The sequence below is a fragment of the Rhipicephalus microplus genome, chromosome 3 (assembly GCF_043290135.1).
Source record: "Rhipicephalus microplus isolate Deutch F79 chromosome 3, USDA_Rmic, whole genome shotgun sequence".
Taxonomy (NCBI): domain Eukaryota; kingdom Metazoa; phylum Arthropoda; class Arachnida; order Ixodida; family Ixodidae; genus Rhipicephalus; species Rhipicephalus microplus.
The window spans coordinates 250,844,595-250,870,694 of NC_134702.1; the positions used below are offsets into that span (position 1 = coordinate 250,844,595).

Below are 26,100 nucleotides of genomic sequence, written 5' to 3' on the forward strand. Positions count from 1 at the left end.
ATATATATAGTAGTATGAATACTAGGCAAATTTATGTACTACAAACGATTCCCATGCTTGCTGAAGCGCCATGCGTTGCATCCCTCATGAACATTTCCTCCGCCGGACAGAGTTCCCGCCTGTGTATTTATAGCAAACTGAATGTTAGAGGACACACACACACTCGTAATATATATATATATATATATATATATATATATATATATATATATATATATATATATATATATATATATATATATATATATATATATATATATATTGTGAGCGCTGACTATGTACTTCATCTTCATCTGTATGACCAAACCATTGTAGTGATCATCATCGTATGTCACGCGGTTTGGCTCGCTGGCTCGTGCGTCTAGATTAAAAAAGGATAACCAGGTTGCTGCCGTACCGGACGTGGTCTCATAAAATATATATATATATATATATTGTAAAGTAGATCTTCCGTGAGCGGTCACAACGTGGTTCATTTCGACGTTTCGGCCTAGAGTCTGGCCTTCATCAGGGTTAAAGGTACTGTTTGTTGGTGCTCAGCTTTATACAAACTCAAATCAGAGGGAAAGAGGAAAAAAGACAGAAAAAAGAAAAAAATAAGATAAGGAAAAGAAGAGAAAAAAGGAAAAAAGAGAAAAAAAATAAGGTGGACTTCCCCGGGGCGCCCCCCTTCCACTCTTCCTTCCGCTTCCCCCTTCATCTCTCTTCCCTTTCTCCCCTTCACCTTTCTGATGTCAGCGGTCGGTGTATGCTTCCTTTCACTAACGTATTCTTCCCGACCAGACGGCGCCTCCTGGCTCTGGTGGTTCGGTGTGGGGCAGCTTAACTACTCGGCGCCCCGCCAACTTTTCGTGGTAGAAAGAGGGGTGCCGCGTATTGCGGCAGAGGCTGGTAAGCGGGCGCAATGCGAATTCCTTGCCCGCTTCTGGATTACGCGTGCAGTACGGGCCTCCCGGCTGTGCACAGAGTTGCTGTTGGGCATTTCATGCATGGCACAATTGAGTGGGTAGTAAAATAAAACAGAAAACACACGACAGCTGTACTTAGGAAAAGTAGTTACACTTGGAATTGTTTTGAGTTTTCCAGTGCCCTTCGCAGCTGCAGTGCCGTGAACTCAGTTACTATTTTCATTATGCCGTTATTGTTTTCTAATGCTTTAATTGCTGTAAGTGTACCAGGATTCTCATTTATTCCTCTATCGAGGGTGTTAAATTGGTGGATAAGGTATGACTCCCTGTTTTTTACGTTCTCGGTTTGATTTAAAGCCCGTCTCTAAGAGCGGTACTGATAGTTTGTCGAATGCATTGTCGGGAAGATTAACAAGTTTTGATAGGGGCAGATTTGAGGCTGATTTCGCATGGGCTCTGTGATTATTGAAGCGAATCCTAAATTGTGTTTCTGTTTGTCCGATGTACTGCATACTACACACGTTGCATTCGAGTAGGTATACCACATTAGAGGAATCGCATGTTAGGTTTCCTCGTAGGTTAATTGAAAACTTGGATTGTGTGCTGGTTGTTTGTGTTTCTCGCATCGCCTTACATACAAGGCATCGTGACTTTAAACAAGGTCTGCATGAATTATTGGGGGGTGAGGTATTCACTAGAGAGTGGACAAGTGTGTCTTTGAGGTTGCGAGGTCGTCGGTAAACGACGCCTGGAGCGGATGGGAAGGCGCGTTTAAGATGTTCACTTTGTTCCAGAATGTTGTAATGTCGTTTAAGGATTTCGTTTACATTGGGGAAGTTTGTGCTGTAAGTGAAGCAGAGACTTGTTCGTTTTGGGTCTTCTTGCGGGTGTCGCTTCATAAGTAAGTCATCACGCTTCAGTTTTCTGGCTTTTTGAACAGCGTCATCAATTACATGTGGGGGGTATTTTTGTTTATCGAGCATAAATTTTAGCCTCTATAAGCTCGTGTCAAAATCAGCGTCTCTTGAGCAGATTTCGCGTAAAGCGGTGAGCCTGGCTGTATGGGATACTGCTTTTACAGTGGCGCGGGTGATCGCTTTGGTAATGAAGGTATTGTTGCCGATCCGTTGGTTTGCGATATAGAGTTGTAGAGAGCTTGTCCTCTTCTATTGGTATGGTGACATCAAGAAAATTTACGGTTACTTGCGAGTATGTGTGTGTGAAGTGTATGTTCGGATGTGCAGCATTGTAAGTGTCGACAAAGCTGAGAAGTTCGTCCTCGCTCTGGGTACAAATAAGAAAGATTTCGTTTATGTATCTTCTGTATAACAGTGGTTTCAAGAAACTTTGTGCCCAAAATTCCGATTCTAGCTTTCCAATAAATATGTTGGCATAATTGGGTGTCATTTTGGTGCCCAAATCAGATTTGTCGAAAATACTCTTAGTTAAACTCGAATGAATTTAATTCGAGGACCATCCTCGTCAAAGTTGCGATGGAAGAGAAATCTGGGTTGTTAGATTGTCTGTGGTTTGTGTACACTTTTTGTAATGCAGCTATGCCGTCATCGTGAGGAATATTTGTATACAATGAAGGGACATCAAAAGTAACCAAGTACGACTTTTTCGGCACACACAGACCTGCAATGTCTCGGAGAAAATGTGTGGTGTCTTTTATGTACGACGCGAGGGTGCATGGAATGTGGCTTATTAGTTTGTCCACGTACCCTGATATGGTTTCAGTTATTGTACCGATGCCTGATATGATTGGTCGACCTGGGTTACCAGGTTTATTATTTTTGGGAGGATGTAGAAGCGACCTGGACGAGGGTATGCTGCTAGCATCAATTTGTGGTCAGTGTTGGTTATCTTTTCTGCATCCAACAGTTTCTTTAGTTCTGTTGATACGATACGTTTGTATTTGTGTGTCGGATCAACTGGGAGGCCTTCGTAAAATCTTGAGTCGTCTAGTTGGCGGTATCCTTCTTGTAAGTAGTTGGTTGTATTAACGACTACAATTGCTCCTCCTTTGTCATCGCGTTTTATTTTTATGTCTTTCCTAGATGCCAGATTTCTCATACTCATTTTTTCAATTTTGTCAAGTTTTCTTGGTTTCCTTTCTGTCTGTGGTATTCGTGTACTATATCTTTCTGTACTGCGGTGATATAAAAATCCAGGCACTTGTCTCGATTACTGTTCGGTGTACAATCATTTGTTTTACGACGGTGGATTGTTTCATGGTTAGCAAGCCTGTCCAAGGAATATTCGCGCAACGTTAAGCTTCTAGCGAAGTTGTCGAGGTCTCGGAGCAAGTGGAATTCATCGAAAAATTTTGTGGTCGGGCAGAAGCTTAGTCCTTTATATAGCAGTTTTTCTTCGTCAGGTGACAAGCTCGTGTCCGATAGGTTTACAACCGCAGTGTCACAGGGTGTGTTCATAGACGGGTGCTCGTTTGTACCGTCAGTGGTTTCCTGGGTGGTGGTGTTGTAGTGATAAGGAACTATATCAGGGAATGCGGGGTTGAGCACATGGTCTCTTTTGAGTTTATAAATTTTTGTGGTCATGATGGCTTGGTATTTATTCTGATCAAATTCTGTTAATCGGGAGATTTCTTCGTTCGATAAAGTGTTGTGGCGGAGAATGGTGTTGGTCATAGCAACCAGCTTCTTACCTGCTTATCGCTGTGATTAGGAGCGATTTATATTAATTTAGGAGATGACTCAAGTAGGACATTTTACCATGTTATTTGGTCGTGTTCATGTAGGTTTGTAGCGGCTGGTGTGAGGGAGAGTGTCATACCCTTGAGGGCCATTCTAGCACGATGGTACACTTGCAATGTCGATTGATGCATTTCATGTCTAATTCGTTTGTCAGCAAGTTTTCGTACTTTAAGGAAGGTGTTACTGCAACTGGGAAGCGATAAGCTGGACTTACAATTCCGAAGTCAATCTTTTTTTGGGTGCGGGGATGGCACTGATGAATTGCGCAGATTGTAGTTTTGTCCGGCAGGCCTTCGTCGTTGTAGGGAGGATTTCGGCCTTGGGCTCCTGGCGAACGTGTTCGTAGGTAGTTCCGGGGTCCGCAATAGAGGGACGCGGTTTCGCAGATTGGCAGGACTCCCTTTGAGGAGTGGTGTAGTGGTGCAGTCGTGTAGTGCTTTTTGTCTCGACATCCGCAATGGAGGAACGTGTGTTGGCTGTTCAGCAGACTTCCCCCCTAGTAGTGGCAGCAGACTTCCCCCCTACAAGTGGCTGGGAGACCTGCCGATCTACGAAACCGCGTCCCTCTATTGTGGACCCCGGAACTTCCTAAGAACACGTTCACCGAGAGCCCAACGCCGAAATCCTCCCTACAACGACGAAGGCTTGCCGGACAAAACTACAACCTACGCACTTCATCAGTGCCCTCCCCGCACACAAAAGAAGATTGACTTCGGAAATGTAAGTCCAGCTCATCGCTTCCCAGTTGCAGTACCACCTTCCTTAAAGTACGAAAACTTCCTGACAAACGAATTAGACATGAAATGCATAAATCAACATTGCTAGTCTACCATCGTGCTAGAATAGCCCCCAAGGGTATGACACTTTCCCTCACACCAGCCGCTACAAACCTAGATGAACACGACCAAATAACATGGAAAAAGGATCTACTTGAGGCATCTCCTAAATTAATATAAATCGCTCTTAATCACAGCGATAAGCAGGTAAGAAACTGGTTGCTATGACCAACATCATTCTCCGCCACAACACTTTATCGAACGAAGAAATCACCCGATTAACAGAATTTGAACAGAATAAATACCAAGCCATCATGACCACAAAAATTTATAAACTCAAAAGAGACCATGTGCTCAACCCCGCGTTCCCTGATATAGTTCCTTATCACTACAACACCACCACCCAGGAAACCACTAACGGTACAAACGAGCACCCGTCTATGAACACACCCTGTGACACTGCGGTTGTAAACCTATCGAACACGAGCTTGTCACCTGACGAAGAAAAACTGCTATCTAAAGGACTAAGCTTCTGCCCGACCACAAAATTTTTCGATGAATTCCACTTGCTCCGAGACCTTGACAACTTCGCTAGAAGCTTAACGTTGCGCGAATATTTATTGGACAGGCCTGCTAACCATGAAACAATCCACCGTCGTAAAACAAATGATTGGACACCGAAAAGTAATTGAGACAAGTGCGTGGACCAGTATATCACCGCAGTACAGAAAGATATAGTACCCGAATACCACAGACAGAAAGGAAACCGAGAAAACATGACAAAATCTGAAAATATGAGTATGAGAAATCTGGCATCTAGGACAGACATAACAATAAAACCCGCTTACAAAGGAGAATCTCTTGTAGTCCTTAATACAACCAACTACTTACAAGAAGCATACCGCAAACTAGACGACTCAAGATTTTACGAACGCCTCCCAGTTGATCCGACAGACGAATACAAACGTATCGTAACAACAGAACTAAAGAAACTGTTGGATGCAGAAAAGATAACCAACACTGATCATGAATTGATACGAGCAGCATACCCTCGTCCAGGTCGCTTCTACATCCTCCCAAAAATACATAAACCCGGTAACCCAGTCGACGAATCATATCAGGAATCGGTACAATAACTGCACCCATATCAGGGCACGTGGACAAACTAATTAGCCACATTTCCTGCACCCTCGCGTCGTACATAAAAGGCACCACACATATTCTCCGAGGCATTGCAGGTCTGTGTGTGTCGAAAAACTCGTACTTGGTTACTCTTGATGTCTCTTCATTGTATACAAATATTCCTCACGACGACGGCATTGCTGCATTACAAAACATGTACACAAACCCTAGACAATCTAATACCCCAGATTTTTCTGCCATCGCAACTTTGACGAGGATGGTCCTCGAATTAAATTCATTCGAGTTTAACCAAGAGTATTTTCGACAAATACGATTTGGGCACCAAAATGACACCCAATTATGCCAACATATTTATGGAAAAGCTAGAATCGGAATTTTTTGCACAAAGTTCCTTGAAACCACTGTTATATAGAAGATACATAAACGACATCTTTCTTATTGGGACCCACAGTGAGGACGAACTTCTGACCTTTATCGACACTTACAATGCTGTACATTCGCACGTACTCTTCACACACACATAGTCGCAAGTAACCGTAAATTTTCTTGATGTCACCATAACGATTGTAAGGTCTGGCGTCGCAGGCCATGGGAGCGAGTCTTCTCGGTCTCAAAAGGGCGCGCTTCCCAAAAAGCCTATTCTCGGGAGACGATAATCTCGGCGTAAGCGCGCCCCAAGAATACCGCGGTCAGTCGCCGCTTCCAGCAACCAGCTAAATGGTCCCCGGACTGCGGAGTGCCCACGGGTGACGAGAGGACAGTGGATAGCCACCCATTCGTCAGGAGTAGAGTCCGCGGGACGGCTGTCATGCTGGACAGCGTAGTCATCTTGCAGTAATGCAGGAGGCCCGCAGCCAAACGGCGCCACCATTGTGTGCGTTCGCACAGTTCGCGGAACGTTGTGTGCAGGCCCGTCCTTTCGTCTCTCCCTTTCCGACCGAGCAGTCGAGTGCGGGAAGAAGAGAGCGAGAGGAGGGGACGGCAACAAGTGTGTTGTCTGTCCAATAAACAGACTAAATTGCTTTGGTTGGCCGTGAGGAGAATCGGGAGGGGCAACTGAGGTATTAAACCTGGCTTCTGAGTGCACGCAAGAGAGTCTGGTCGCAACAAAGAGTGCTCTGCACTATCGGCTCTGCCGAGGCAACATGCGACGGTTCCGACGGTCAAGTCTTGTAAATATGTACATAAGTTTCTGTATATAAAGTGGAGTTGTTGTAACGTTTGAGATGTGCTGGCTTCCATCTCCGAACAAGCAGCAGCAGCCACGACAACACAAGACGGACACCGAGATGCAACCAACCTTCCACTCCCTTCTGTAGCAACAGCCGCTACGCAGCTGGGAGAGCTCTGCTCAAAGTACAGAGGGAGTGGGTAGAAGGTTGAGTTTTACTGGCGTAGTCAGCAGGATCGAGACGACGACGACAAGGAGCGCTCTGCGCAACCAGGAGATCGTCGTGCTGCGGAGAACACGCAAAACCAAAAGCCAAGACATCGGCTGTTCCAACGAAGAGCCAAGCGACCGAGCTGAGGAGGCGGCAGTGTGGCAGCCATCGACCCGAGGAAGCCAGGGGTCCAGCTACGGTCATCCCAATTTATCATCCCGGCGACATCGAGCAACCAGCGAGCAGAAACTTCAAAAGTGGTGAGTCCTCTGATGTTCCTACATCTCAGGGGTGCCGCTGCCTTGTTTTTGAGTTTTAAAGCGTCCTATGGACACGAGGTTTGCCCACTTAAACCCGGATAGCCGAGCGCAGGCCATGAGTCGCGAGTCGGGTGACGAGAGCGACGTGGGAAACACGGGAGAGGGTAGTGCGCGGTAAAGCCAGAAAGATGACCGTTTCGGAAATCTCACGCCGGAGCGTAGACTGCAGGAATTGCGGTTGGAGATGGAGAGGCTGTCGCAGATGATGGGCGGAAGCTCTCGGTGGAGTGGACCCGAGTTCGGCAGGCGGGATCCGTGTAGCGAACTGAGACGCTACTGAAAAGTCCTCACGGGGGTGTTACCCAAATTTCCAGCCGAGGCTGAAGCACCCGTGTGGTTTGAGTCCGTGGAAAGTGCCGTAGAAGCGTACGAGGTACCGGGGGAGTTTTGGGACGGTTAGTTTTCCCGTTGGTAGCGGAGAGAGTCCCGTTTTTGTCCACGCGGCTAAGCCCAACAGAGCACAAAGACTACCAGGTAATCAAGCAAACGGCGCTGGACGAGCTCAGACTTTCAGCCAGGGAATATCTAAAAAGATTTTTAGGGTCAGGCAAGCGTGCGAACGAGGGGTGGAGACCTTTTTTGACACGTTTAGAGAGCTACCTCCACGTTTACCTTGACGCAAGAGGGGTGTCGACATTCGAGGGCCTGGTCAAGCTTTTGGTGGCCAACCAAATAAAGAAAAATTTGTCGGAGAAGGCCTTGCAGTATGTGACACTCCAAAAAGGTAGAACGTGGATGAGCGCCCCAGAGATATCCGCGTTGCTGCGAACGTTTGAAGAAGCACAGGGGACGAAGAGCGCCGCGAGGCAGGCGAAGCAAAGCGTGGCGGAGTCGAAAAGCGCGAGCAGGGCTAGATCCGACGAAGAGACAATGAAGGACCGCGGGGCTGGAAAAAACCCTATCGTGGAGGTGAAACCAAAGCCCAGGGCCTGCTACAGTTGCGGCAGTACAGGGCACTAGAAATGGAATTGCCCGCAGCGTCAGAAACAGCCGACGGAGGTGCTTCCGAACAGTAAAGAAGACAGCTTAGCGGCGCGTGTTTCGATTGAAGGTCCCCCAGCCGCACACAGTGATTTAATCCCAGTATCGCTCGACTGCAAAGACAAACATATAGGAGCAGTGTTGGACACAGGTGCGGAAATTACATTAGTCCGTGAGAGCGTGGTCCCGCCAGAGTTAGTGCAACCGCATGGGATTGTCAACCTGACTTGGGCGTTCGGGGAGAAAGTACAGGCCAAGCCTGCAGTTATTCCACTGACTATGTCGCGTGAGCGTGGAGTTTTTTCCGACGTTAGGGAACCAGTCCCAGTGTTGTGCGCGTTAACGGACCGTCTAACGGCACGAACCGATTGCCTACTTTCCGAAGAAGCATGGAAACTACTACACGAGGAGAGCACCCTCGAAGGGGTAGTGGAAGGTACATCAGAAGTGGGCGGCGCTCGGCCAGAGTTCGAAAGCAAGCCTCAGCACGCCGAGGCCTATGGCGTCAGGACGAGGTGGACACTCGTGTAAAATTGGTAGAGCGACACGCGACCGAGAAGGTGTTGATCAGCGAGGTAGATGTAGCAAGCCGCGATGAAGGGGATCGGCGGGATGACAGCGGGTGGCATAACGAAGCCCCGAGCATCGGCATGAAGGAGAGGCCCGCGTCAGACGAATTTCGCTAGAAACAACGGGGAGACCCGACTTTACATGAAGCGTGGAGAGGAGCGGCGACAGGAAAAGGCAGTATGCTAGTAATCGACGGGTTACTTTATGATAGGGATAAGGTGTTGGGGCAATCGGTAACGCAGCTGGTACTGCCGGAATGCAGCAGAGGGGAAGTTTTGCAACTGGCGCACGAGTCAAGCTGGGCCGGGCAGTTTGGTTGCCGTAAAACGTGCTCTAGGATCAAGTACAGTTTTTATTGACCAGGCGTAGGAGACGACGTACGACGGCACTGCAACAGTTGTCATGATTGCCAGGCGAGGGCAAACTAGCGTCGCAGGGACAGCGTCCCGATCGAACCCCTTACGAGACCAAGATATCCGTTGCGGCAGGTTAACGTGGACGTTATTGGGCCGCTGGAGCCAGTATCTGGCCGGGGCCATAAGTACTGTTTATTGTCATCGACTTATGCACGCGCTAGCCCGAGGTGATATGTTTGCATTCATTAAACGCTAGGGCAACCTGCGATGCTCTACTGGCAGTATTTAGCAGAACAGGCATACCCGAGGTTATAGCGTACGACTGTGGCAATAACTTTACAGCGGCACTGACAAGAGAGTTTTTGTCGAAACTTGGTTGCTCCCCTCGATTTTCCACGCCGGGGCACCCTGACAGCAATGGGGCGGTCGAGCGATGGAACAGGACCTTTAGGAACATGCTATACACATACTAGAGAAGGAGGGGAGGAATTGGGATCAATTTGTGCCTTTCCTGCTGTGGGGGTACAGGGAAGTCCCACTCGATACGACCGGAGTAGCGCCTTTTGAGATGCTGTATGGGAGGCAACCAACGGGTCCGTTGAGTATACTTAAGAGGGCTTGGACGGGGGAAACTGCAGTGCCTGGAGAGTTGGGGGCGTCGCCAGTGGCGTACATGTAAGAATTACGAGGGCGGCTCAGGCGCACGGCGCAGGTTGCGAAAATGGTCAGCTCGAAATCTCAAAACACCTACGCTGCACAATTCAACAAAAGGGCGAAGGCAAAAGAGTTTAACGTCGGTGATTTGGTACTGGTGTTTGATGATCAACGACCAGGGAAAATGTTTCCGAAATGAGAAGGGCCAGGCAGTGTCACAGAGAGATACCGTGAGCATTCATACTGCGTGCAGATGCCAGCAGGTAACCGGAATCTGGTGCACGCGAATAAGCTGCGCCCATATCAGTCCAGGGTTATGTCGGTAGGAGTAATGTTTGAAGAGGACGGTGATTTCGGTGAAGTAGAGTGCGCCCCACAGCCAGGGGCAATGCGTAGTGAAGAAGTTTTTTCGTCACGCGATGTGGTAGCTCATTTAGTAGAACGGGAACGCGGGGTGATCTGCGAAGTGTTCAAGAGGCATGTGGAGCAGTTTGGCGGGGGGGGGGGGGGGGCGACGGTAGCGGCAGTAAGGCCACATGAGATAGCAAGACGGGTTTGTCCGCAGAATCCCGCATCCGTACTGGGTACCCAAAAGCTTACAGGCCGAGGTGGGGAGGCAGGTAGACGAGCTGCTCGAATTGGGGTTGATCTTTCCGTACGAGAGCCCGTATGCCCATCCGCTGGTATGCGTTCCGAAGAAAGACGGCAGCATGCGACTCTGTGTCGATTTTCGGGCATTAAACGCGGGGACGGTGGCGAACGCATACACAATGGCCCTTCAGCAAGAACTCATAATGAGCGTAGGACAAGGGAAGTACATAACGCTGCTCGACCTGCGAAGAGGTTATTGGCAGGTACCACTCGAGTCTTCTTCGCGCCTGCCGACAGCGTTTGCGTGTCATCGCGGACAGTTTGCCTGGACGGTAATGCCCTTCGGGCTTAAAAACGCTGCTCAGACATTGCAGAGGGCAATGAACGAACTGCTAAGACCACACAGCGGATACTGCTGTGCATACATGGATGATATAGCCGTTTTTAGCGAAACGCTCGAAGAGCACGCGGAACACCTGGGGCAGGTGTTTGAGACCCTAAAGTGGGTTAACCTGAAGGACAAGAGGGATAAGTGCCAGATAGCTCGTCCTTCGATCCAGTATTTGGGACATGTGGTAGGCTTGGGACGGCCTGCACCTGACCCTGAGAGCTTGCAGCGATCGAAGGTTTAAAGGCGCCGGAGACTAAAAGAGAACTACGCAGCGTACTGGGCCTGTGTGGCTACTACCGAAGCTATGTGAAAGATTACGCAGAGGTAGCGAGGCCCCTCACAGAGCTAACGGGGAAGTGAATCCCGAACCAAATTCCGTGGTCCGCGGAAGCTAAAAGGCCGTTTCAGCAGCTTAAGATCGCACTGTGTGAGGCAGCAGCATTATCGACCCCAGATCCCGAGAGGCCGTATTGGCTGTTCACAGATGCGTCCGCGGTCGCGGCTGGAGTCTGCCTGTCGCAACGTGCGGACGATGGTACCGAGATGCCGATCGCATTTGCGAGCTACAAGTTCTCTCCAACTCAAACGCGCTGGTCGGCTATTGAGCGAGAGGCCTTTGCAGTCATCTGGGGTCTGAAAAGGTTTGATTTCTGGCTCTTCGGCGCACAGGTTACCTTGGTGTCAGACCACAACCCACTAGCTTTTCTCACCCAGGGCACTCTTCCTGGGGCTAAGCTTACTTGTTGGGCCTTGGCGCTTCAGCAGTATCATGTAGTGGTGCAGCACAGGAAAAGCGTCGAGCATGGCAACGCAGATGCGCTTTCGAGGGTGCCTAATGAGTGCTGGCGAATCGGCAGCGGTGCTCCGAGGGTCGAGACACTAGAGGACTAGGCGCATGCTGGACACTCAAGAGCGACGTGCGCGAACCTGTGGACAATTGAACAGCACCCCGCGTTGAAAGGACTATGTGCCTCAGTGAAGTGTATTGTTTCTCTTGTGCGTGTGTGTAGCATGCAGGAGTTATTGGTATTTTGGTTGAATTTGAACGGAACCATGTGCCGAAGGGTGTGTGTGTGTTTCAGTGAAGTATTTTTTTGTGTATATGTACGACTGTAAGCATGTAGAAGTTTGTTGTTGTTTTACTTGCCTGCTTTATAGATTGTACTTGTGTGCACAGTGACCTTGTGTCGGTTTTTTTTCTTTTTCTTGCTATGTGGTGGCGTCCGTTTGGTGGGGCCCCAAGGGTTAAGCAGAGAAAATATTGCACGCGTTGCAGAAATGCCTCTGAAGTTCAAGGAACTGCGAAGAGTGGCCACAGGGTTGGGGACGTGCGGCGCCATACCTTTATGGTCTTATTCGCGCAGCTGCATTTGACCGCTTGCGCGAATCTTGGAAAAGGCGTGTAAGGTCTGGCGTCACAGGCCATGTGAGCGAGTCTTTTCGGTCTCAAAAGGGCGCACTTCCCAAAAAACCTATTCTCAGAGGACGATAATCTCGGCGTAAGCGCGCCTCTTCCGGCAAGAATACCGCGGTCAGTCGCCGCTTCTAGCAACCAGCTAAATGGTCCCCGGACTGCGGAGTGCGGGCGGGTGACGGGAGGACAATGTATAGCCACCCATCCGTCAGGAGTAGAGTCCGCGGGACGGCTGTCATGCTGGACAGCGTAGTCGTCTCGCAGTAATGCAGGAGGCCCGCAGCCAAACGGCGCCCCACTGTATGCGTTCGCACAGTTCGCGGAACGTTGTGTGCAGGCCCGTCCTTTCGTCTCTCCCTTTCCGACCGAGCAGTCGAGTGCGGGAAGAAGAGAGCGAGAGGAGGGGACGGCAACAAGTGTGTTGTCTGTCCAATAAACGGACTAAATTGCTTTGGTTGGCCGTGAGGAGAATCGTGCGGGGCAATCGAGGTATTAAAACCTGGATTCCGAGTGCTCGCAAGAGATTCTGGTCGCAACAAAGAGTGCTCTGCACTATCGACTCTGCCGAGGCAACATGCGACGGTTCCGACGGTCAAGTCTTGTAAATATGTACATAAGTTTCTGTATATAAAGTCGAGTTGTTGTAACGTTTGAGATGTGCTGGCTTCCATCTCCGAACAAGCAGCTGCCGCCACGACAACACAAGACGGACACCGAGAAGCAACCAAACTTCCTTCTGTAGCAACAGCCGCTACGCAGCTGGGAGAGCTCTGCTCAAGGGAAAAGAGGGAGTGGGTAGAAGGCGTAGTTTTACTACGATAGAAGAGGACAAGCTCTCTACAACTCTATATCGCAAACTAACGGATCGACAACAATACCTCCATTACCAAAGCGATAACCCGCGCCAATGTGAAAACAGTATCCCATACAGCCAGGCTCACTGGTTTAAGCGAATCTGTTCAAGAGACGCTTATTTTCACACGAGCTCACAGAGGCTAAAACTTATGCTCGAGAAATGAAAATACCCCCCACGTGTAATTGATCACGCTGTTCAAAAAGCGAGAAAACTGAAGCGTGATGACTTACTTATGAAGCGGCCACTGCAAGAAGACCTACAACGAACAAACCTCTGCTTAACTTACAGCACAAACTTCCCCAATGTAAAAAAATCCTTAAATGACATTACAACATTCTGGAACAGAGTGAACGTCTAAAACGCGCATTCCCATTCGCTGCAGGCGTCGTTTACCGACGACCACGCAACCTCAAAGACACACTTGTCCAGTCTCAAATGAATACCTCAACCCCCAATAATTCATGCCGACCTTGTTTAAAGTCACGATGTCTTGTATGTAAGGCAATGCGAGAAACACACAAAGCAACCAGCACACAATCCAAGTTTTTGATTAACATACGAGGAAACCTAACGTGCGATTCCTCTAATGTGGTATACCTACTCGAATTCAACGTGTGTAGTATGCAGTACATCGGACAAACAGAAACACTATTAAGGATTCGCTTCAATAATCACAGAGCCCATGCGAAATCAGCCCCAAATCTACCCCTATCAAAACATTTTAATCTTCCCAACCATGCATTCGACAAACTATCTGTAACGCTCTTAGAGACGGGTTTATATCAAACTGAGAACGTGAACAACGAGTCATACCTTATCCACCGGTTTAACACCCTCGATAGAAGAATAAATGAGAATCCTGGCACACTTGCAGCAATTAAAGCAATAAAAAACAATAACGGCAATAATTAAATTAGTAACTGAGTTCACGAAACTGCAGCTGCGAAGGGCACTGGACAACTCAAAACAATTCCAAGTGTAACTACTCTTCCTAAGTACAGCTGTCGTCTGTTTTCTGTTTCATTTTACTACCCAATCAATTGTGCCATGCATGACTTGCCCAACAGCAACTCTGTGCACAGCCGGGAGGCCCCTACTGCACGCGTAATCCAGAAGCGGGCAAGGAATTCGCATGCGCCCGCTTACCAGCCTCTGCCGCAATACGCGGCACCCCTCTTTCTACCACGAAATGTTGACGGGGCGCCGAGTAGTTAAAGGCTTAAAACTTTTTAAAAAGCCCGCTTTGAATTGAATTGAATTGTTTATTCACAACAACAAAGTTTCGAGGATGACCAGGCAAAAAAGCTGCATTGAGGAGCTTGATGGAAACCTGGCCACCTCATACACTGGGCAGCTTCACAGCGGTCACACAAAAACATGGTATACATCATGAATGAACTAACTTAAAAAACACAAAAACGGTAAACATCCATAGTCGGAATAAATAAACAAGGTCATTATAGAAACATTTGAAAAAAAGGGGAAAAAATAAGCGAAGTGCTAAAGACAGAGAAAAGGACAAACAAATAAGCCCTTAGCAGCACAAGCAATCACATAAATACGTCGCGTAGCTTTTTTAGCGACAGAGTTGATACACTGAGACCATTTTCTTTGTGTAGTTGATTTAGCACAGTAGGTAAACAGGATTGTAGCATTTGGTCACCGTATGTAGTTCTGTTTTTGATAACAATCCAAGGCTCGGAGTGACGAAACTTATAAAAAAAATTATGTTGCTGTAAGGATGCCTTGTTTTGTTAAAGCGTTATCATTCCTAATTTTTTCCATTTTATACATTCGACAAAGCCTGTATGTGTACAAAGATTCAATTCTTATTGTTCTAAGCTTTGTAAACAAAGCAGCAGTATGCCAAAGATATGGCACCCTGCAGACAAGGCGTATTGCTCTTTTTTGTAATACCACCCGCTTGTGAATGTTTTCAGCAGAAGTCGTCCCCTAGAGTAGAATTCCGTATTGAACTATGGAAAGAAACATTCAATTATATAACATCATAATAATGGATGTAGGAAGATACTTACAATGGCGACGCATAGTACCTATTGCTCTAGATAATTTACTAAGTGATTCACTTGGCAATCGCACGACATAGTTGCAGAGAAATATACGCCAAGCCATTTGAAAGACGGTAGTATTTCTATTTCAGTAATATTTAATTTAATGGGGATTAGTGGAAATCGTTTGTTACGTGAAAGAAACATCACTGCCTTTTTTTTCTACATTAATCTTAAGATAATTACTTGTAGCCCACTTTTGTATACTTGCAAGCGTCTTATCGGCTCGATTTGACATTTCAGCACCTAATTCACCGTCAAAAAACAGACTTGTGTCGTCTGCGTAAATTACGCACTTTACAGAGGAATCAACATTGACTATGTCATTAATGTACAATATGAAGAGATACGGACCCAATATTCACCCCTGTGGGACGCCGGTTCTTACAGATTTCAACTCCGATTGATCCCCGGCTATAGCTACGAACTGGGTTCTGTGCTGAAGGTAGGACGTAATAAGAGAGTGATCTACGCCGCGAATACCGTAGCGATCAAGTTTTTTAAGCAAAACATCATGACTGATAAGGTCAAAGGCCTTGGAAAAGTAGAGAAAAGTTCCAAGCACCATTTTCTTTTCCTCAAATGACTGCAATATAAACTCCTTTTGGGTCATTAGGGCTATATCAGTTGACCTGTTTTTACGAAAACCGAACTGTGCAGGACTTATGATACCAAAGTGGTGAGTAAACGGGGTAGAAGTGGTCAGTAAAAAGGGTAGAATATAGATGTAAGGGGGGCGTCCTTCCATCACCGCCGTCACCGCCCGTGTGAGCTGGGTAAGCTTGACCGTCACGAGCGCAGCCAGCACAGCCAAGATGAATAAATGTTCGTGACGTCAGTGCGGGCAAGAATCCTTGAAGACGGCGCAGCGTTTCGTGGTGAGTCCAGCGGCAAAGGGTAGAATATAGATGTAAGGGGGGCGTCCTTCCACCACCGCCGTCACCACCCGTGTGAGCTGGGTAAGCTTTACCGTCACGATCGGAGCCAGCACAGCCAAGATGAATAAATGTTCGTGACGTCAGTGCAGGCAAAAATCTTTGAAGACAGCGCAGCGTTTCGTGGTGAGTCCAGCTGCAAAGGGTAGAATATAGATGTAAGGGGGTGTCCTTCCACCACCGCCGTCACCACCCGTGTGAGCTGGGTAAGCTTGACCGTCACGAGCGCAGCCAGCACAGCCATGATGAATAAATGTTCGTGAAGTCAGTGCGGGCAAGAATCCTTGAAGACGGCGCAGCGCTTTGCGGTGAGTCCAGCTGCAAAGGGTAGAATATAGATGTAAGGGGGGCGTCCTTCCACCACTGCCGTCACCGCCCGTGTGCCATGCCTTACCAGCCTCTGCCGCAATACGCGGAACCCCTTTTTCTACGACGAAATTTTGACGAGGCGCCGAGTAGTTAAAGGCTTAAAACTTCCTAAAAAAGCTCTTTTTTGACCCACACCCAACTGCCAGAGCCAGGAGGCGCCGTCTGGTCGAGAAGAATGCGTTAGTGAAAGGAAGCATTCACAGACCGCTGACGTCAGAAAGGTGAAGGGGAGAAAGGGGAGAGATGAAGGGGGAAGTGGAAAGAAGAGTGGAAGGGGGGGCGGCCGGGTGGAGTCCACCTTATTTTCTTTTTCTCTTTCTTTTTTCCTTTTTTTCTTTTCTTTACCTTTTCTTCTTTTTTTTCTGTCTTTTTTTCTTTCCCTTTGATTTGAGATTGTATAAAGCTGAGCACCAACAAACTGTACCTTTCATCCTGATGAAAGCCAGGCTCTAGGCCAAAACGTCGAAATAAACCACGTTGTGACCGCTCATGGAGGATCTACTTGACTACATGCAACGCTATGACGGCCACTCAACCACCATACCTGCACACACACACACACGCACACACACGTATATATATATATATATATATATATATATATATATATATATATATATATATATATATATATATATATATATATATATATATATATTGAAACGGGTTGTTGAACAAGCAGGAGTTGACTCGGCGAAGGAGAGCTTTATTTAGCGCAAGGGCTAACTGAACGCAAGCCTGCGATCCCAGCAAGTCTTCTTCCTTTTCTATACTCGAGCTCCATGCCCACTGCCTTCGTTACAATCACCCCCGGCCGATGAGGGAGCCATTTGGCGACCTAAGGACAGGTGATTACACAAGGGTCATGATATGGCTTGAGCCGAGAGATGTGTACGATTTCTTGTCCCCGACGGCGCTTGTCTGGAGATGCATCCAGCAGCTCGACAAGGTAGTTGACAGGGGATGTTTGGCGTACAACTCGATAAGGGCCATGGTACCTGGACAAAAGCTTGTGGGAGTGTCCTGGAGGAGTAGAAGGAATCCATAACCGCACCAGTGAGTTCGGAGCAAAGCTGATATGCGTGGTTGACGCGTCGTGGCGATGTTTTTGGCGCGTCTGGTCATGTGACGTGAACGCACGAGCAAGCTTCCGACATTCTTCAGCGTGTGCTGCTGCTCGAGAAACGGTAGTCATCTCTGAAGGGTCCGGTCGATAAGGAAGAATGGTATCCATTGTTGGTGATGGCTCGCGTCCATAAAGAAGGAAGAAAGACGAAAATCCAGTGGTGCTTTGCGTTGCAGTGTTGTAAGCATATATCACAAAAGGTAGTATGCTATCCCAATTTGACTGGTCGAATGAAGCGTACTTGGCCAGCATATCCCCAAGTGTACGATTAAAACGCTCTGTCAACGCTCTGTTTGCGGGTAATAGGCTGTGGTAGTGCGGTGTATGATGCGATACTCGCTCAACAACGCTTTGATGGCATCGGAGAGAAAAACGCGGCCGCGGTCGCTTAGTAACTCCCGAGGTGCTCCATGCCTTAACACCAGGTTTGGCAGTATAAAACACGCAACGTCTTTTGCGGTAGCAGAAGGTAACGCAGCTGTTTCAGCGTACCGCGTTAGGTGGTCGATAGCGACAATGACCCACCGGTTGCTACTCGAAGTATAGGGAAGCGGACCGTAAAGGTCGATTCCGACACGATCGAAAGCTCGTGCTGGACATGGAAACGGCTGCAAGGGACCTGTGGCATGTTGATTGGGCATTTTGCGTCGCTGGCACGTAAGGCAAGACCTTACGTAACGGCGAACAAAACGGTACATACCGTGCCAGTAGTACCGCAGCTGCAAGCGGGTGTATGTTTTTAACACACCAGCGTGGCCACATTGCGGATCATCGTGGAACGTGGCACAGATGTCACAGCGCAGATGTGGGGGATGACGAGCAACCACTTACGGCCGATCGAGCTGTAGTTTCGGCGGTGAAGCAGGTTATCCCGAAAAGCGAATTGTCCTGCTTGACGGCGAAGCGTCCTGGAAACTGGAGCGGGCGTCCGGTTTGAGAGAAAGTCCAAAAGAGAAGAAATCCAAGCATCTTTGCGTTGCTCGGAAGGCATGTCCGAAATGCTGATGGCCAAGGCAGTACTAGTGGAGATAGGCGAACCGACAGGCTCTGAAGCCAATGGCGAACGTGACAGGGCATCGGCGTCGGAATGCTTCCGGCCAGAACGGTAGATAACACGGATATCGAACTCCGGTAACCACAATGCCCAACGAGCGAGCCGACCATTAGGATCTTTTAGTGAAGATAACCAGCAAAGCGCATGGTGGTCTGTTACAATATCAAATGGACGTCCATATAAATAGGGCCGAAATTTTCCGATTGCCAAAATAATGGCGAGGCACTCCTTTTCAGTTACACTGTAATTCTTCTCGGCTTTACTGAGGGTGCGGCTGGCATAGGCAACGACGTACTCGTCAAAGCCCTCCTTGCGTTGGGCCACTATGGCCCCTAGCCTGACACCACTAGCATCCGTATGAAGCTCCGTTGGAGCATATGGATCGAAATGTCGGAGTATGGGAGGCATGGTGAGGAGCCGCCGGAGTTCCTGAAATGCATCATCACACGCCTGCGACCACGCTGACAAATCAGAACTTTTGGCAAGAAGATTGGTCAAGGGGGCGGTAACGGAGGCGAAATTGCGGACGTAGCGCCGGAAGTAAGAACATAGGCCGATGAAGCTTCGAAGCTCTTTGATGGTGGTTGGCTTTGGGAACGCCGCGACTGCATTAAGTTTCGTAGGGTCCGGGAGAATGCCGTCCTTAGAAACCACATGGCCGAGAATTACAAGCTTGCGAGCGCCGAAGTGGCATTTTTTTAAGGTAAGTTGAAGTCTCGCCGTGGAAAGGCACGTAAGAACTTGCTCGAGGCGGCTGAGGTGGGTCGCAAAGTCGCTTGAAAATACCACAATGTCATCCAAATAACAGAGGCACGTTTTCCATTTCAGACCTCGCAAGACGGTATCCATCATCCTTTTGAAGGTGGCAGGCGCACTGCAGAGGCCAAAGGGCATAACGGTGAATTCATATAGTCCATCTGGTGTTACAAAAGCTGTATTCGGGCGGTCACCCTCTGCCACGGGCACCTGCCAGTAGCCGGAGCGTAAATCTAACGAAGAAAAGAACTCTGCTCCTTGTAGGCAGTCCAAAGCATCATCGATGCGCGGCAGAGGGTATACGTCTTTGCGCGTTATCTTGTTGAGTCGGCGGTAGTCAACGCAGAACCGGATGGATCCGTCTTTTTTCTTGACGAGAACAGCCGGTGAAGCCCAGGGACTGTTGGAGGGCTCGATGATGCACGTTTCAACGTGTCGTCCACTTGTTCGTCGATGACACGGCGTTCAGCAGATGACACACGGTACGGACGCTGCCTTAGCGGGGCTTGTTGACCGGTGTCAATACGGTGAACGACCGCAGAGGTTCGGCTTAAGCCTGACTGGTCACGATCGAATGAAGAACGAAAGCGGAGAAGAAGATTTATATTCTCTTCGCGCTGAGATGGTGCGAGCTCAGAGTCGATGGCATCCGAAAATACGTCCAGAGCATCATTAGGCGCGTTGATAGGAGTGACAGCACAAATTGGGAGCGAAACCGTTGAATCGGGTATAGTAGCCGGCAGAATGCACTCGCAAGGTTCGTAGCTTCCCAGGCATTCTCCACGTAGTAAGGATGACGGGCTGTCCGAGGGATTGCACACATAAATGGCAGCGTGACCATTGCGAAAAATGACGATGGCAAACGGAAGCATGATATGGCGACGGCACGCACATGGGACCGATGGCATAAACAACACAGGCGATTTCGGAGGGAAGGCACACAACATCGAGACAACAACAGCTGAGAAAGGCGCAATGTCAACGTCAGAAGCAGCAAACAGTCTACACGAAGCACCATCGTCGGGGTCATAGCACGGCACAGATAACGTGAGTTCAGAACGAGCACAGTCGACCAAAGCAGAATTTGATGAAAGAAAGTCCCACCCAAGGATAACGTCATGCGAAGAACGGAATAAAACTACAAACGTGACGACGTACATCGCACCTTGAATGACGACTCGTGCAGTGCACAAAGCTGAAGGCTGAATATGATTGGACATAGCTGTATGCAAAGATAGGTCGGTAAGTTGTGTGGTCACTTTCTTCAAGTTTCGGCACAGTTTCTCGCTAATTACAGATACGGCAGCTCCAGTGTCGACAAGTCCGTGCACCTTAATGCCATCAATATAGAGTTCGATTTCGTTCGGGGGACAGCAGTCAGGTCTTGAAATTTTCGCTGCCAACGCAGTTCTTGCCTCCGGAACTGCGCCCGTCAGTTTTCCCCTCGCGGTGGGCTGTTGCGACGCCACATCGGAGAAATAGATCGACGACGAGGAGAAGGTGAACGACTTGAGCCGGATGGTCGGCGACCGGGACATATGTCTAGAGGTGGATCGGCAGGAATGGAATATCGCGGCTGAGTGGACATGGTGGGCATGTAATGTGAGGCCCCTGCAATGTCGTGAGAAGGGAAGCTGCGACGACGGCAGTGACGAGCTACGTGGCCTGGGATGCCACATGAAAAACATATCGGCCGATTATCCGGAGTGCGCCATTGGCTGACGATAGGGGCACTGTTCGCTGTATGAGGTACCGTAAATGGTCGTGCAGGCGGCGGCGTCATATAAACGTTCTGACCTGTTTTATATACAGCCGGAGACGAGACGGTAAGCGAGCGGGAAGGTGGCGTCGACGAATAAACGTGGCGAGTAGCTTCGTAGATGGTAGGAGACGCTGGCGCACGTGGCCGAGCAACTGCGGCTGCATACGTTAGTGGTGCGGTAACAGTTGGTGGAGCCTGAGCTGGCGGCAATGTTTCGGCAACTTGCGATTGAATGATCTGGCGAAGTGAAGGCGACAAGGGTGCCATCGGCTTGGTAGTTCTTGTGATTATAGATAGCTGCCGTGCGACCTCCTCGCGTATGAATTGCTTTATGACTGGCATCAACGCAGAGTGGTTGGCGGTGTCATGGCGATAGTTGAGGGATGAGATGTCCGTGGTGTCTTGAGCAGCGCAACGTGTAGAAGTGCGCTGCCTACGCAGCTCATCATAGCTTTGGCAGAGCTGAATCCCCTCGGCGACCGTCTGGGGGCTCTTCACAGCCAGCATTTGGAATGCACCGTCGTCGATTCCTTTCATGATGTTCTTGATCTTGCCTGCCTCGTCCAGAGTCGAATCGACGAGCTTGCAGAGAAATAGCACATCTTCGATGTAGCTCGTGAAAGTTTCATCTGCTCTCTGTACTCTGCCCAGCAAGCGCTGTTCAGCACGAAGGCGGCGGACAGCAGGACGGCCAAAGACTTCCGCGAGGGTTTTCGCCAATTCCGACCAGGTACTGAAATCACTTTGATGATTTCTGTACCATAGTTTTGCCACGTCGGTCAAGTAAAAACTCACAATTGTGAGCTTATCGGCTGCGTTCCACTTATTGACGGAGCTCACCAGTTCATACTCGGCAATCCAGTTGTCCACATCTTGGTCCTCTGTGCCACCAAATATGGGGGGGGGGTCGCGCTGCCGGAGAGCGCCAGCGCAGAAGACAGGCACAGGAGCGAGATCTGGAGTAGCAGCGTGAGATGGCCCGGATCAGTCATTGTAGGAGGTCGTTGGAGTGTGCGGCTGCGAAGTTCCAGGGTGAGGAACAGATTTACCCAGCACCTCCGCCACTTGAAACGGGTTGTTGAACAAGCAGGAGTCGACTCGTCGAAGGAGAGCTTTATTTAGCGCAAGGGCTAACTCAACGCAAGCCTGCGATCACAGCAAGTCTTCTTCCTTTTCTATACTCGAGCTCCATGCCCACTGCCTTCGTTACAATCTATATATATATATATATATATATATATATATATATATATATATATATATATGATTATTTGAACTTGAGAGTTTCCGGGGCCTGGAGCACAGCGGCTAAAATATGGAAATGTGATGAACGCCGGCTAGCGCGTAATGCCTTAGGAGGAAAGCACCAGATGGCACTGGCACACGTTTGCACGTCACCCAAGCGGCGATGCGCTGCGCATAGACGGGAATCAATCACGCGCGCGGTCAATGCTAACCATTTATAATATACTTTGTTGCTCGTGCATGGCCTTAAATGGCATTCGAGCAAACATGTTAACTAGATTCTGGAATTACAGGATGCCTACACGGGTGCACGATTGAAGGGAAATATTGACAAGGTGCCAAAAGTGAGCCCATGACGGCACTGAAACATTTCATCAATGTGAAGAGGTAGAACAGTGGAACGATGAACTCAGTTGTGAGCCATCGTTTGGAACACCTTCCCCGGCGAACCATAATTTTTCAAGCACCAATGTGTGAATAAAGCCCCACCATTCGTAACCTGCATGGCTAGCTACAACTACTTATGCTAACGCATAATCAAACTGAGAAACGAAAATCACTAGTGGTATTTGGATGAGAACACTTTATTTCCTGCACACTGGTCATGCAATGCATTTCCGAGTAGTGACTCACTATCTGTTTACAACAATGCATTCTTAAAAATTGGTCGCGTGTGTTTTTTTTTTATCCACAAAAAAGTTTATAGTTAACAAGCGCTCCTTAGAACATCGTTTCCTTTGGCTAGGTGAGGTGCCTGAGCTTCAGGTACTTCCTTTTTTCACAGGATGATGCTCACTCCTTGTGGAAGGCTTTCTTGTAAAAATGAAAACGACTGAGCCGGAAAAACTTGGTCACCTGATTGGTAAGGCTCAGACCATGTTGTGCTTAGCTCAGTGTGACATTTTTTTTTGCAAGCAAGAGACAAGCTTTTCTGAGCTGTCACTGTTAAGCTCGCTGTAGCTTAATCACTTAAAAAAATGATTCCCAGGACGTCTACGAATGCGAAGAGTTTCTTTGAAAGGTTTACATAGGCATCCACACGACCCCTAGTCACCAGACAGGGGTGGGGGCGGGGGGTGCTAAATCTGCTTTATACATTGGCTTGTCGGTGGGGCGCTCTTTTAGTCACCTAAAAGGGGGGCGCAAACCTCATACACTAATTTATTGGGAGTGAGGCGCTGTAAAGAACCTTCTCTTTCACCCCTCTCCTGAACGTAAATCCTGCGCACGCCTAAGGGCCGGCACGTTTCATCGCGGACGATTTCACCGTTCACTGTGTGTTCGAAGTTCCGGGAGATGTACCCATCGTAGAAGTGCAGCTCGCACACAGCCTAGTTTTCTGGAAGCAGCTTGTCAGCGCGTGGGTTCGCTCTCCGCCACTGCGCAAACAGAGCTTCGTCCTTTTGAACGCCGAACAACACATGCTTCTTTTTAGCTAATTTGTAGCGTGTAGTGCACCCTGGGACGAAGTAATGACTTTGTTTTGGTGTCACGAGAGGGCATAGAGAAGCATCGCTGTCAGAGCGTCACAGCTCAAAAATAAACGATGACGAACACGCCCAACGAAACTGTCAAAGACGTGCAAACAACGTATAAACGACTGCTGAGCCCTAGTGGTCAGGAGGGTACGTCCGCTTTGTGAGTTGATTGAAGTTACCGCACCGAAGGGTAGCCCCTATGTTGGGTCTCCCTGGCTTGTATGCCGGGAGGCAGGCCGCGTCTGTTTGGCACCAGGCGGCAAGTGGTGGCCTACGGATGATGATGGGTTGACGAGTTAGGTGAGACTCTGAGACAAAGCGCCTCTGGGTGCCACGTCTTCTTCCTATCTGATAACGGCATGGACGAAGCGGAGCAGTGGGCGCGGAGAGCCGCGTTAGCGTGTGCTCGTCGCCACACAGACAGACAGAAAGACCGACAGGCAGACAGACGGACGAACGGATGCATGGACGCACACTTCCTCCCACTCATCATCATTCACTCCGTAGATATGTCGTGATATCTTTATTCATTACCAAAACGTTATGCGTTAATACGATTGTGTTCATGGCAGCCTTCCTTGCACACTTTTAATCAAGTCTGGCTCAATGTACCAGCCTATAGCCTGTGGTGATGAAAAACATTTATTTATGAAAGTTATGTACACAGAAGGTGGGGAAAAGTCCTTAAGGGGACACCACGTCCAAAAACTAGGTGGCCTCCCCCTTACAGAATCCTGTTGGCGTCGGTCGCGGCCCTTGACTCGCTCAACTAAGATTCGTTGGGCCTTCAGGTCAGAGCAGCCGAGCAGGGTTGCCACCCAGTCCTCCCGGAAAGGGTTGGCTATAAAAGTGAGGTTTTGGGTTTTTCCGCATGGCTACATAATGTGGAAAATATCCCAGTGATTTTCCTCACAGTGCAAGTACTTCCCGTGAAAGCGGGGTTCAAGTGTTTTGCGTGTTTCTGTGTGAAAGGGTTTCAGCTGTTCCTGCTGCTGGTTTTCAGGTACCATACCACTGGCCTATTTTGACAGTTTGCAGGTGATTCGATTCGGGGTACGGGACCAAAATGCGTTCGTCCTCCTAAGAAAATTTGTAATGGAGCTTCCACATGCACCCTTGAAAAGGGCTTCACGTGCAAAGACACAGAGAGAGGAAAAGGAGCAAATGCGGGTGTGCAATAACGTGTGCCCTCATTTCTCAAAAGTGTCACTGCTGAAAGTCTAACCAAATTCGGACTGCCCATCACTACTACGCGGAAAGAAGTGTGTGAACACAGCACTTTCAAATGTATAAGGTATCTGCTGATCACTGCAGTGTGAAGATGAACCTCGAGTGACTGCGCATGGTAGTTGAATGTGAGCAGTCTTTGCCGTAGCCACTTTTGGGGATGCTCAAAACGATTGGCACATTTTGTCTCTGCCTGAGCCGCGACCGTTGGCCGCCGTCGCACGTTTTCTTCACGACATAGAACCTACGATCACGGGACACTGTTAGGAACCTTAGACTGTATACAGAACGTCACGACAGCGTCGAAAATGCGCCTTGAGTGACCTACCGCACATCGATATCGGCATGCAAGGAGTTTATCACAAACTAAAAAGGATATGCCCATCCTTTCTTATGCTAGCGTACTGTTAAAAGTTGTCGAGTCACTAGCGCACTGCTATGGGGGACCAGCGCTGGATAGGTGGCACGCCGAAAAAGAGCACCTGGCGGAGAGTCGCGACACAACTCAGCTGCTGGCGCCCAGACGACCGGTTGCAGCGTAGAGCGGGGATTGCACTTGCGTGCGCGGATGCTGTACTTTATTTTGGAACGAACAGCACGAAAATCCATTGCAGCAGTAATACTGCACCGGGGTTTAGAAAAATAACTTTGTCCAAATGCTACTCTCACATAAACAGCACTAAAAGTGGAGAGAAGCCCTGGAAAGCAGACTGCGTCTATGCATATAGTACCGAAGGGGCAGTGCTGTACCGTAATGGCAGCTCCCTTCTCCTCATTTTCTGGTTGCGTGCTTATTTTCGGGCTAATGGTACTGTTGGATGACGCTGCTATTCTTCAGGGTGCGGGATACATTACCGAAGACAGCGGCCGCACTTCGATGGGGGTGAAATATATAAAGAACACGTGAAGTAAGATATGTAAGCGCATCGGAGAACCTCAAGTGGTCACAATCTTGATGCGCACAATACAGCGTACCTCAAAACGATATTTTGTGTGGCACTTGAAAGCCTAGAAACTATT

General features: G+C 48.7%; 1 protein-coding gene across 1 annotated transcript in view; it reads left to right on the plus strand.

Moving 5' to 3' along the window:
- LOC142803189 (testis-specific serine/threonine-protein kinase 3-like) overlaps positions 1 to 26,100 on the plus strand; it is a 286,989-nt gene that overhangs the window by 106,453 nt on the left and 154,436 nt on the right. The gene's annotated exons all lie outside the window — the stretch shown is intronic.